Source organism: Mirounga angustirostris, unplaced genomic scaffold (assembly GCF_029215605.1).
Source record: "Mirounga angustirostris isolate CCGP_5_RB_7025 unplaced genomic scaffold, mMirAng1.0.hap1 SCAF_8, whole genome shotgun sequence".
Taxonomy (NCBI): Eukaryota; Metazoa; Chordata; class Mammalia; order Carnivora; family Phocidae; genus Mirounga; species Mirounga angustirostris.
This window is the reverse complement of record NW_026991716.1, coordinates 26,791,611-26,806,193: the sequence shown is the minus strand read 5'-3', so window position 1 is coordinate 26,806,193 and position 14,583 is coordinate 26,791,611.

Sequence of the window (14,583 nt, the reverse complement as noted above, 5' to 3'; positions counted from 1 at the left end):
TGATAAGTCTGGCCAGGGGTTTATCAGTTTTGTTAATTCTTTCAAAGAACCAGCTCCTTGTTTTGTTGATCTGTTCTACTGTTCTTTTGGTTTCTATTTCATTGATTTCTGCTCTGATCTTTATTATTTCTCTTCTCCTGCTGGGTTTAGGCTTTGTTTGCTGTTCTTTCTCCAGCTCCTTTAGGTGGAGGGTTAGGTTGTGTATTGGAGACCTTTCTTGTTTCTTGAGAATGGCTTGTATTGCTATATACTTTCCTCTTAGGACTGCCTTTGCTGCATCCCAAAGATTTTGAACAGCTGTGTTTTCATTTTCATTTGTTTCCATGAAATTTTTTAAATTCTTCTTTAGTTTCCTCATTGACCCATTCATTCTTTAGTAGGATGCTCTTTAGCCTCCATGTATTTGAATTCTTTGTGACTTTCCTCTTGTGACTGATTTCTAGTTTCAAAGCACTGTGGTCTGAAAATAGGCAGGGAATGCTTCCAATCTTTTGGTACCAGTTGAGACCTGATTTGTGACCCAGGATGTGATGTATTCTGGAGAATGTTCCATGGGCACTAGAGAAGAATGTGTATTCTGTTGCTTTGGGATGGAATGTTCTGAATATGTCTGTGAAGTCCATTTGGTCCAGTGTGTCATTTAAAGTCTTTATTTCCTTGTTGATCTTTTGCTTAAATGATCTGTCCATTTCAGTGAGGGGTTGTTAAAGTCCCCCACTATTATTGTATTGTTGTTGATGTGTTTCTTTGCTTTTGTTATTAATTGGCTTATATAATTGGCTGCTCCCATGTTAGGGGCATAGATATTTACAATTGTTAGATCTTCTTGTGGATAGACCCTTTAAGTAGGATATAGTGTCCTTCCTCATCTCTTATTACAGTCTTTGGTTTAAAATCTAATTTGTCTGATATAAGGATTGCCACCCCAGCTTTCTTTTGGTGTCCATTAGCATGGTAAATGGTTTTCCACCCCCTCACTTTCAATCTGGGGGTGTCTTTGGGTCTAAAATGAGTCTCTTGCAGACAGCATATCAGTGGGTCTTGTTTTTTTATCCAATCTGATAGCCTGTGTCTTTTGATTGGGGCATTGAGCCCATTTACATTCAGGGTAACTATTGAAAGATAGGAATTTAGTGCCATTGTATTGCCTATAAGGTGACTGTTACTGTATGTTGACTGTGTTCCTTTCTGGTCTATGTTGCTTTAAGGCTCTCTTTTTGCTTAGAGGACCCCTTTTAATATTTCTTTTAGGGCTGGTTTCGTGTTTGCAAATTCCTTTAGTTTTTGTTTGTCCTGGAAGCTTTTTATCTCTCCTTCTATTTCAATGACAGTCTAGCTGGATATAGTATTCTTGGCTGCATATTTTTCTCATTTAGTGCTCTGAATATATCCTGCCAGTCCTTTCTGGCCTGCCAGGTCTCTGTGGATAGGTCTGTTGCCAATCTAATGTTTCTACCCTTGTAGGTTACATATCTCTTCTCCCGAGTTGCTCCCAGGATTTTCTCTTTGTCTCTGAGACTCGTAAGTTTTACTATTAGATGTCGGGTTGTTGACCTATTTTTATTGATTTTGAGAGGGGTTCTCTGTGCCTCCTGGATTTTGATGCCGGTTTCCTTCCCAAATTAGGGAAGTTCTCTGCTATAATTTGCTCCAATATACCTTCTGCCCCTCTCTCTTTTTCTTCTTCTTCTGGGATTCCAATTATTCTAATATTGTTTCATCTTATGGTATCGCTTATCTCTCGAATTCTGGCTTTGTGGTCCAGTAGTTGTTTATCTCTTTTTCTCAGCTTCTTTATTTTCCATCATTTGGTCTTCGATATCACTAATTCTCTCTTCTGCTTCATTTATCCTAGCAGTTAGCGTCACCATTTTTGATTGCACCTCATTAATAGCCTTTTTGATTTCTACTTGGTTAGATTTTATTTCTTTTCTTTCTTCAAAAAGTGTTTCTCTAATAACTTCCATGCTTTTTTCAAGCCCAGCTAGTATCTTTAAAGTGATGATTCTGAACTGTAGATCCAACATCGTACTAATGTCCATATTGAGTAGGTCCCTGGCAGTCGGTACTGCCTCTTGTTCTTTTTGTTGAGGTGATTTTTTCCATCTTGTCATTTTCTCCAGAGGAGAATAGATGAATGAGAGAACAAAATGCTAACAGAGTAAAAACGTCCCCAGAAAATATACTCTAAACAAATCAGAAAAGACCTGAAGCTGGTGGAAAAGAAAGGTAAGGAAAGAAAAAAAGAAAAAGAAAAAGATAAAAACAAACAAAAACAGAACAAAACAAAACAAAAAAAACAGAATATGATTAAATATGATCAGGCTGGTGCATAGATCAGTGCCACACACTAGATTTTGGGTGTATTTTGGTCTGTTAGAAGAAAGTGCTTCCCAAAATTTTAAAGAAAGAAAAACTTATATATGTAAGGGTTGATATTTTGAAGGGATGGAATATGACTGTAAAGTTGAAAATTATAAAAAATTTTATAAAAGGAATTGATAAGAAGTTGTTTGAAAAAAGAAAGAAGAGGACTTAAAAAAAAAGAAAAAAAGAAGGGAGAGAATGTGATCAGGCAGGAGAGTAGAACAAAACCATACACTAGAGATTTAGGGTATATTTTGATCTGTTAGAAGAAACGATCTCAAAATTTTAAAGAGAGAACATCTTATGTATATATGCCAAAAATAAGGGTAACTATTATGAAGGGATAGAATATGACCCTAAAAATGAAAAATAAAAATGTTCTTAAAAAAAGGGATTGACAAAATGTTGGTTGAAAAAGGGAAAAAGAAAAATTCAAAAAAAAAAAAATGACTGTTAAAAAAATTAACTTTGAAAGACTAAAGAATGATGGTAAAAAAGTCATGGATTCTATGTGCAGTATTCCCCTAGTGCTGGAGTTCTGCCATTCTCATTGATCAGTAAACTTGGTCTTGGCAGGCTGTTTTTGCTGATCTTCTGGGGGAGGGGCCTGTTGCCGTAGTTCCCAAATGTCTTTGCTGGAGGCGGAATTGCCCCGCCCTTGCCCGACCGGGCTAAGTAATCTGCTCGGGTTTGCTCTCAGGAGCTTTTGTTCCCTGCAAGCTTTCCATACAGCTTTGGAGGCCGAGAGTGAAAATGGCAGCCTCTCAATCTCCACCCTGGTGGAGCCGAGAATTCAGCCCCACTCCTCAGTGAGCCCCTAGAGAAAAGCAGTCAGTCACTCCCATCTTCCCGGTCTCCGGCCACACTCCGTGCTCACCCGGCCTATGACCGAGCATTTCTATCTCTGGCATCCATGACCCCGTGTGGAGTCTCCAAACCCAGCAGATCCCTGCAGTGCGCTCCCGCGCCGCTCCTCCTGGGGGAGGAAGGTGAGTCTCCCTGGATCTGCCACTTGTTGGGTCCCTACCGGAGGAGCAGTGACCCCACTATGCCGCAGATCACGGTTTACGGCAACCCCGAGCTGAGATCCCGCTCCTTGGCTCCGTCTCTGCAGCCAGCTTCCCCACTCTGATACCTGGGAGCTCTGCCACACTCAGGCACCCCCGGTCTTTCTGTCACACCCAAGGGTCCTGAGACCACACTGTCCCAGCAAGGGTTCCACCCCCTGCTTAGCCACTGGAGCGACGTCTCTCAGCAGAGCCGACTTCTAAAAGTTCTGATTTTGTGCTCTGCGGCTCTATCACTTGCCAGAAGTGGCCGTCGGAGGCCCCCTCCCCTGCCATCTATCCTCCTGAATATCGCCTCAGATTCACTTCTCCGCACATCCTACTTTCCAGAAAGTGGTCACTTTTCTGTTCAGAGAGTTGTTGCTATTCTTTTCTTCAATCTCCTGTTTAGTTTGTAGGTGTTCAGAATGGTTTGATCCCTATCCAGCTGAATTTCTGAGACCAGACAAAATCCAGGTCTCCTATTCCTCTGCCATCTTGCTCTGCCCCCCTCCCTTCCAGTGGACTTCTAATATGATCTGAGTGGCCAAGAGCTGGAACTGTCTGGGAATTAAATTGATGACTATTATATCACAAAAACTTGTTTTGGGGGCTACATTAAATTTTTCTTATAAAAGAACATCAAATATCTGCATGTGCTTGAAGAAATTTAAACAAATGTAAGAAGGCAGTGTTCTCTTTTGCCATTTTGTGTTTTGCAATGGTGTTGAGAGTCTTTCTCTGAGTCAGATAATGTGGTAATATCATATCTTTGCTCCCAAATAAATATGCTACCATAGAAACGACTTCTGTTTCACAACTAATGTTACTCAATCTCTGAACCTACCAAACACAGTGTCAGTAGTCTTTCATACTGTATAAGTCTTGTTTTGCATGTCATTGTAATAACCCTCCCAAAGAAACCCTCAGGACATTTAAGACTAGCTCATCAGTTATGTTTTCTGGAAGTAGGTGTGATTGTGAAAATTGGAGCTGTCAATCAAACTGAGAAAGATTACCACAGTGGGAATGTTGGCCAAAGGTGTGGTTCAAAAGATATATATATATATATGATACCAAAGGCATGGACTAAAGGTCACCATCCACAGAAGGTGAAAACTTACCCATCTATTCTCCAAGGGACAGATAACCATTTCTAAATGGTAAAATGTTGTCTTAGGTTTAGAATATTCCTTAACAGGTTGCTTATTCAAAGCAAAGAAAGGGGTTTAAGGACTTTAAGGGAGTTTTTATTAGAGATTTATTAGAGATAAATTTATTAGAGATAAATTTGTTTGTAAGCTTTTATAAATGTATACATTATTTTATAATAGTCATTTATAGTCTAACTCTCTGAATTGTGACCTTTTTTTACAGGCTGTCTTCCAAGTGGTTGTCTCTGAAGTATAATTTTGTCATTTGGTTTTAGTCAAAAGATTTTTTTCAAGTGGGGTCATAAACTTTTCATCAACTTTTTATTATAAAAAATTCTAACTTATAGAATGGCTGTTGAAAGAATTGTATAATAAAAACCAATTTAATTTGTCTAGATACAATAATTGTTACTATTTTACTATTTATGTATACACAGAATAATGTATATACATATAGCTAGAGGCAAATATGTAAATATATAAAATAACAAATATAATACTTATGATTTATAATTTAATATAATATAAATAAAATATTTAAATAAGATATACATATGATGATGATAAAATATTAAGTTATAAACATATATATCACTAAATATTTGAAAATAAGTTAGCTATCTAAATACTTTAAGATGTTTGTCCTAAAAGTAAAAACAATCTCCTGGTAACTATACTACCAGTATCCCAACTAAGAAATTCAACAATTTTATATCCAGTAACCAGTCCATATTCAAATTTCTCCAATTGTTTCAAAAATGTTTTTATAGCTGTTTGTTATTTTTTAAACAAGGATGCAATCTAGGATCATCACAATTTGTTGTTATGTCTCTTTAATCTTTTAAAATCTAAACCAGCACTGTCTACATATGTGATTTTAAATATTCTAGTAGCTGCATTAAAAAGTAAAAAGAAACAGTTGAAATTAATTTTAATCCCATATTTATTTCATCTATTCAAATCATGATGATGTTAACATGTAATAGATATCAGCATATTAATAAATTTTACCTTTTTTTTCCCATGCTAAGTCTTCAAACTTCTGTGTGTATTTAACATTTGCTATAGATCTCGATTACTATCAGCTGCATGTGGCGAAAAGCAGCTGATATGGACAGTGTAAGTCTTCCCCACCACAATAGATCCCTGGATTTTTAAATACTGTTGATTTTATGCATTTTACTTTTGAAAGCAAAGTCAACATTCCCTTTAGTCAGAGAACTGAAAATCATACTTGAATTTCAAGATTTGAGAAAGCTTCTGCTGAATCTAGGCTGTTAATAATAGAACATTCCTGTGTGCAGGGTTTTCTATTTTAGTACTACCAGATTCTTCACTACACATTTACTGTTTTAGATTGCTATAGGAGATCGTGGCAAACAAACGGAAAATGGTTCTGCTGCTTTTCAAAATCTGAGCCCTAAATAGCACAGTAAACAAATAGCAGTTTTATTAAGTAATATTGTTTTAAAAGAAATACAAATTAGGAAACTAGAGGTATCTTTAAAAATTTACTAAGTAAACAGTTTTTTAAAAATGGGAGCACACTGACTTGGTAAAGTTATAATGAAACTGGCACATTTATACATTGCTCTTAGCTCCATTCATTCATTCATTCATTCATTTATTCAACATGTATTTATTGAGAACATACTATAATTGAAACTATTCAAGGCACTGGAGAGAAATCAGTGAACACACAAAAACCCCTGTTCTCAATATCCAGTTTACATTGCAGTGGAGTCAGGTAAAGGATAGACTATAAACTAAATAATACATATCTGTGTGATAAGAAATATGGCAAAAATTTAAGCAGGAAGGGAGAGTAGGGAGTGCCAAGTTGTGGGATGGAGTGGGGTTATAATTCTAAATAGGGCATTCAGGAAGAACTCATTGGGAAGTGGCATTTGGAAGACATAAACTTGTTTTTAAAGCCATGAGATTATATGAGAGCACCAAACGAGTGAGTGTAGATCGAGAAGTGAAGAAGTCCAAAGACGGATCCCCTTGGATCTCCAGTATCAGGGAAATGGGAAGGTAAAGACTCAGAAAAAGAGACTAAGAAAGAATGTCCAAGGGTAGGAAGACCCCAGGAAACTGTGGTGTTCCAGGAGCCACATAAAGAAAGTGTTTCAGAAAGAAATGAATGGTCAACTAGTTTTAGCACTATTAATAGGCAAGTAACACTAAGAGGTGAATTGACCATCTGATTGGCATGGTGAGACCTTTTTAGACCTGGCTTTATTGAAGGCAAAAGCTTGGTGGATAAGAGTTAAAGTTAATGGGAGGAGAGGAATTTGAGACTGAATATAGGAAAGTATGGAGAAGCTTTGCTCCAAAGGAGAAAAGTAGGGAGATGGTAGTGGGAGGGAATTTAGGTTTTAAAAAAAATAATGGAAGAAATACTTGCACACTTGTGTATTGAGGGGAATCTTTAATAGAGATATCTTTAGTAGAGTTAGGGAAAGCATTGGTGTGGGCAGAAACAGGGAGATTTACTGAAACAATATCCTTGAGTATGTGAGAAAGTCTGGGATTGGGCATATTATGGAACAGTTGGCCCTGGACAGGAGAATAGACAGTCCATCCATTCTATAGCACTGCAAGGAAAGACAGAATATACCACAGGCACCAATACTGGTCAGGGTGTAGATGAGATGGTGAGCGCATTTAAAACTTCTCTTCTGAAGTCTTCTATTTTCTCAGTGAAATTACGAAGTCATCATCTCAGCCCCAGGAAGTGATAGGGGGGCACAAAGTACAAAGCAGATGGTGAATTGTATTTAAGTGAATTGTGTTTTTCTAAGGATGATGAATAGAGACAAATTAAGGGTTAAGGCAATGCTTTGTAATCCTTATAATGTGAGAAACATTGCATTTATACTAGGGAAAAAAGAGGATGGAGGGCAGGGGTGATAAGGTGTAGAGAAAGGAGGAAGGCTTTTTTTGTTTGTTTCTGTGAGGTTGAAAATCACTGGAATCATGGGTTCTGGAGGGAATTAGGGAGATAGTCTAGTTTGAAGAGTGGGGTGCTTGAACTTGAAATTATGGATGGATAACAACCATTGATATGACAAGGTCTAGGGCATAATTAGGAGATAAAGTTAAGGACATAATCATTAGGTGAGAAAATTGAGAGAGCAAGGCATTAGAAGGATCTTCTAATTTTTTTTTAAGATTTATTTATTTATTTATTTGAGAGAGAGAGAGAGAGAGAGAGCACATGAGAGGGGGGAGGGTCAGAGGGAGAAGTAGACTCCCCGCTGAGCAGGGAGCCCGATGTGGGACTCGATCCGGGGACTCCAGGATCATGACCTGAGCCGAAGGCAGTCGCTCAACCAACTGAGCCACCCAGGCGCCCTAGAAGGATCTTCTATGTGGATGTAAACATCACAAAGAGTAAGGACAGAAGTAGTATTGAAGAAAGTGATGATGACTTATTTTTGCTTGTTGGTTTGCTTTGTTTTGTTTTTAAGAAAGAGAGAGAAAGGACTAAAATGGAATGAGAAGCAAAGAAGACATATATCTGCAGTCTCAATGGTATTAGAGGTAATGGAAGAAAAAAAAAGCCACCATGCAGGGACATGTGGAAGGGAACAAGGGAACAAGGGTGTTCAGCATAGCTTTGGAAATCATTTTTGGAAAGCAATGTAGTTGTTTGTTTTCTTTTACAATTCAGTGGTTTTAGTATATTCACAGAATTGTGCAATCATCTCCCAAACAAGAAACCCTATACTCATCAGTAGCCTTTTCTCCTACCAGCCCCCAGCCCCAGGCAACCATTAATCTACTTCTATAACTATGGATTTGCCCATTGTGGACATTTCACAGAAATGGAATCATATCATATATGTTTTTTTGCCACTGGTTTCTTTCTCTTAAGCAATATGTTTTGAACACAATTTCAGATCATCTATTAAATTTAAATATCTTCATGCCCTTTAATACAACATCTGTGAATTCCCCTTAAACAGTCACATAAGCATGTGTGGACACACACATTTATTATAACATTGTTTCTAGTGGCAAAGAATTACAAACAGTTACCCATCAAGAGAGAAATGGATAAATAAATTATGGCAGAAATATCCTATGCCTCCATTAAGGAAAATAAAGCATTGATTATGATCAAAATTTCATATAAATTAATATTATATATTAGTATATGTATAGAGAAGAAAAAGTAATTTGGAAGACAAGTACAAGTCTTTGACAGTGATTACTTTTGGGAGTCAAGGTAATAAATAATATGTTTTTCTCCCTTGTATAGTGCTAGAAAGTTTATTTCAATAAAGTACATGTAACTGTTTCATGAATAGAAAAAAAAGTTAAAAAGCAACATGGAAATCAAGAATTACAGGTTGTTTATATCATTTGATTTGATATCCAGGCAACTTATCATACATGCTAATTCAATAGAAAAAATGATATATGTATGATGTTTAATGTTGCTTTATCCTCTATGGTGGAGAAAAACTAGACAAAGACCAGGTAAGTGAAATATTTATTAGATGCAACAACTTGATGGGATATCATGCAGCTATTAATTTTTTTTGGTGAAGACTATAGAATTATGGGGAACTACTTGAGAGAGCATAAAGAAAAAAATCCAGAATACAAATTCTACACAATATTCCATGCAATAATTATTGCAACCATAAACACATGAATAGATATAATCAAAGAGTAAATGGAAATATGAAAAAATATATGTATTTTTTACATGGTGGAGTTATCATCTCTGAAAATAAAATGTCTATCCATTTTACATTCTCAGCCTTAACCATATGTACTCCAGAACCATATTATCAATGGCCTGCTGGATCTAATTGAATATCCATGTTCTCATCTCAACTCATTTTGTCTTAGACTCAGTTAACTTATGCTATACATGCTCCTCTGGGGGTTTATAGCATCTCTTAAAACTGGAAAGTATTAATGATTCCTTCCTCCCCACCTATCATATGCAATTCAAGACAATTTAAATACTAAAGCATAAAGTAAGCATAAGAAATTCTAAGCTCTAATATTTCCCAGCTTAGCACCTTGGGTGTTTTCTTCTAAACTGTCAAGTTATTTTGTAAAATATTGTTGCTTTCATTTTGCTGGTACCCTTGACTCATGATTAGGCTGTGATGGCCTTTATGCAACTTCTTCACTCAGTAAATCATAATTGTTCTAGGAAACCACACTTGAAAATTGGAAGTATTTTCCCTATTGTCTTTTCTTTATTCCATATATCCTAATAAATAAATCAGCTCATTCTTCTTTTAAAACATCTGGTATTTTGCCTTGTCTTTATTCACATGGACACCACCCAGCCTGTGCTCTCCTCATCACTGCCCTAGGTGGCGGAGGTAAGTCTTCTCACTCTCTTCTCTATCTTCCATTTCTTTTTGGCTCCAATTCAATCTACCTTCTCCAAATGCTGCCTTTAGCATCTTATTTTGTTGTTCAAGAGCTTCCACTGGCTTTCCAATAGCCTATTTCTCAACTCCAAAGTCCTAGCCTCCCAGTCTAGATTACCTTTATTATTTTATTTTATTTTATTTTATTTTATTTTATTTTATTTTATTTTATTTTATTTTATTTTAAAGATTTTATTTATTTGACAGAGAGAGACACAGTGAGAGAGGGAACACAAGCAGGGGGAGTGGGAGAGGGAGAAGCAGGCTTCCCGCAGAGCAGGGAGCCCGATGTGGGGCTTGATCCCAGGACCCTGGAATTATGACCTGAGCTGAAGGCAGATGCTTAATGACTGAGCCACCCAGGCACCCCTCTAGATTACCTTTAAAGAAGAACTAGTTCATTTATTCAAGTTCACCTTTCCTGCTCTTCATCATAAGTCCCTGTCCCAGGGAGTCTCCTCATGACCTGCCTCTGAGCTTTGTTCAACACCACTTCATTACCTAGCATGAATTCTTGCTTTTGTATATCCTGCCCTTGCCTTCCATTACTTCTTTAGCCTCTATCTCTACCTCTCTTCTCTAATTTAGTACACACAATACCTATTTTCATGTCACATATTATGGTATTACATTCATTCATTTCTTCAACAAATGTTTGTAGAGCATGTCTTCTGTAGAAGAAGAAAGGTTTTTTCTAAGCACTTGGTTAGTTTTATTTTACGTAGTCCTCAATTATTTAGTATCCACATCTTGCCTCTTTGGTCTATACATTCTTATAATACATGCAAATTAGTTAGTTATTACTTGTTGGATTATAAGAAGAGAATAAAATCCAAGAGGGAAGCAACTGCATATGAAATATCAAAAAGAGATACAAATCAAAAGTATTCTTGGACATAAGACTATGAAACATAAGAAAACCGTCAGGAAAAATAATTGCTTTCTTTACTGTATCGGCTCAGTTCCTTCTAATGTAGCCTGGCGCCACTGATAATAAAAGTAATCAGATTTTTTTTTAAGGTGGGGAGGGGAAAACTTTATCCAAATCTTAATGTTAAATTTCCACAGATCATTTCATTTTATGATATTTAGGCACTGGGATATTCTCAATTGACTTAGCAAATAGTGAAAGGGAATTTGCCAATATATGGTTGGCAAATATTCACCAGTCTTGCAATCAGTGTTGATTAACTACCATGAAAGGATATCAGATTTAGTCAGGAATCTGAGGGTGGTGGCTTTAATTGTCTTGGCTTTACCCTCTTTTTTTTTTTTTTTAGATTTCAAAATGGCAATTCTAATTATATAATATAAAATAACTGCCTCAGTTGTTGTAGGTAGAATCAACATATTCTCTTCCTATGGTAAGCTACATTGGAATAGCTGTCTTTATTTGATAATAAAATGTGCATTTTTTATAATTTGTGAAGTCTCAGGGAAAAAAATTAAACCCCTATCTGGTTGTTGACCCAGTTTCATTTTGTTGCTTTTTTGTGTGTGCCTGTTTGTTAGGTTGTTCTTCAGAATCTTCACATTTCTTCTAAGTGCATTTACTTCATTTTTCCTCCTTCTCATATTGTATAACTACATATATACTTATATTTCTCTATTTATTTAAAAATTGTTTTCCTCTTCATGAAAGGAATTGTGGTTTTGGTATAAGATGAAGTCAATATATAAAATGTAAAGAAGGAAATGAAAATTACCCATAACTCTACTACCTTATAACAATTTTTCTAGACTTGAATAATATTACATAATAAGTCAACTATATCATGTCACACATTTATCATAATAAGGACTTTCCTTGGTCTTAAATATTGCTTAAAAAGCATGATTTTTAGCTAGGGTATAGTGTTTTACTGTATATAAAGTTTAGCCATTCCTTTTGTTGACCATCTACATGGTTTCTGATATTTAGCTATTGAAATATTTGTGATGGTCTTTTTTGAAAATAAAGTCCTCATCATATTTTTTGTTATTCTTTAGGATAAATTCTTAGAAGTGAAATTCCTAGAAGATTCTTGATACATCTTAAAATTTGCTTTCCAGAAATTTGTTCTTAAGTATTCCCTGTAGGTATTTCTGTAAGAGTTCTAGGATGATGTTTTTTTCACTGTGCTATGTTCCTTCCCAGTATACGGTAAATAATTATGAAATTCAACAGTTATTTCTTTCATATGTTCTCATTTGCTCCCATGGCTACAGCTATTTCTTCTGGCTAATATATCCAGGTCTGATACCAACTAAATCTTCTCTCTTGTTTTTTCCTTTTGCCTTCCCTTCTGTGGCCATTGGAGCTTCCATCCACCCAGTTTTCCTAAGCAGGAGCTTCAGAATCATCCTTGAAAACTATCCTTCCTTCATCTACCTTTGGTTTCTCTACCACCAAAGTGTCTTTTACAACACAGTCTTTCCACTGTGATTTCCATAGTCTAGCTTGTCTGGACTCCTACATTCCTAACTTGCCTTTCCACCACCAATCTGCCTGCCTTTGAACTTTCCTTCTTAGACTCCTCCAAATATATTTGAAAAAACAGATACAATTATGAAATTCTCCTGCTTTATATTCATTGTAAATATAAATTCTCCTAGAGAATTATGATCAGGTTCTTTAATATGGCACAGAAGTCTTATCACACTTTTCATGAAGTGATGTCCCAGTTTACCAATGTACCGTTATTTCCACCCATCCCTCATGCTTATACCACACAAACCACAGATTGTGTCTCTTCCACAACCTCTCACTTTGTTCATTCCTTTTCCCTTGATGGAATTCCCTTTGCTTTTTCTCATTGGAAACTCATCTTTTAATACTCAATTTATATGTCACTACTTTCTACAGCTGATCTCTTTAGACCACAAAAATTCTTAACTAAACTTCCCTTTTGCTGTAGTAGCCACCATATTGTATTATATCTACTTGTTGATGTGATTATCTTTTCCTTTGAGCTCTTTGAAGTCAATATTTGTGAATAGATCATCTTTATGTCCTTTGTGCCAATCAAAATATAGTGACACCCAATTTTTCAGGGTCCAATACATGCTTCAACATGTTTGTTGTGTTGTTCTATATACTCATGTGTTGCTTTCAGTCTACACAGTATTTTCTTTGCCTGGTTCAGTATGTGATGATTTGTATTGGCTTTTCTGCGCATTAATAGGTCATATTTTAAAGCTATACATAAAATTTAATCTGTAGCATAATATTTATATTGCCTTAAGAATCATATCAACCCCATTTCTGATCCATTGCTTAGATGTAAAATGTTTTAAAAGCCAGGAAAAGCAGGAGCTTGAAAATGTTCTGTTCAAAAGATCCAAGGATCCAAAAAAACTAAGGAAGGTTATTTTTCGTGGTCAATTGATTGCTTATTTTGCTTCATCCTTAAAAATGGTCAACACTTAACAAACAAGCAATTAATCCATGAGTCCTTTGGAGAAACTGGAAATATCAAAAGGTAGCAAAAGACAGTGACTTCTGAGGTAGTAATAAAGATTACAAACTGACCCATTGAATGGTTTTCATTATAGTGGTAGGATATGATGTGGTCTTTGGATTAAGATCATTCCATGGCAAATTTTAAACTGTCATCCATACATTGGTTGGTTGTGGTTGTTGCATTTGACCTTGTTTTTCAAATGCTGACTATAAAAGTTTTTCTTTTCTTCTCTTTTTGATCATAACTATAAATATTCTAGAATGGATATGCTAATATGAAAGGTTTAATGGGTTCTGCAACAGGAAAACCAATTTAAAATATTTTCTTTGGTCAGAATTTTTTCCCTTTAGTGCAACAAGTTTTCAGATTTCAATATGGGATTTAATGTGCAGACAGGAAAGAGTTTTTATCAACTCTAATTCTGATGAACAAATCAATGACTTCCTGGATACTAGTATCGTTTTTTAGATTAATACTCTAAATGTATGAACCTGTAGTATCAGATAACTTAAGCAAACATTCTGTTTGTGCATTAATTGCTATTGAGGGTTAATGTTATTTATAAAATGAAATCAATATGATCTCTATTGCTCATTAACTGAGATGTTCTGGGCCCAATTCTGTTTTATTTTTCAATTAAGTTCTATTACTTTTCCTTATTGGCCCTTGAAAAATAGCTGTGGAAACAAACTTAATCATTCTGAAAATGTCAGAATCAACAAAATGCCCTAATGGAAAGCCCTATATATTTGAACATAAAAAAGAATCTAGTGTTCAATCATTGGAAATTACAGATAATTTATATAACTATCCTTTATTCTGCCTTCTTTTTTAAAGTGAGTGACTTTCTCTCAGTTGTTCATTTCATTCTTTGCATAAAGTCAAAAACCTCATGGTGCTTTTGTTATTTCTGGTAAATGTGGGACCACCAGAAAGGCAAACACTGCAAGGCGGGATAAGGCACACTTCCAGAAAGACCTCACTACCTGAAACCTGCTGTTTAGCGAGTCTGCTCTAAGTCCAGCCTTGGTCCCTCTCCTTCAGGCTCTGTAGTTGGCTGAGTAATGATCTCCAAAGATGTCCACATTCTATTCCCTAGAACCTGTAACTTGTCACTTTTCCTAGCAAATCTTACACCACAGGCAGATGTGATTAAGTTAAGGAT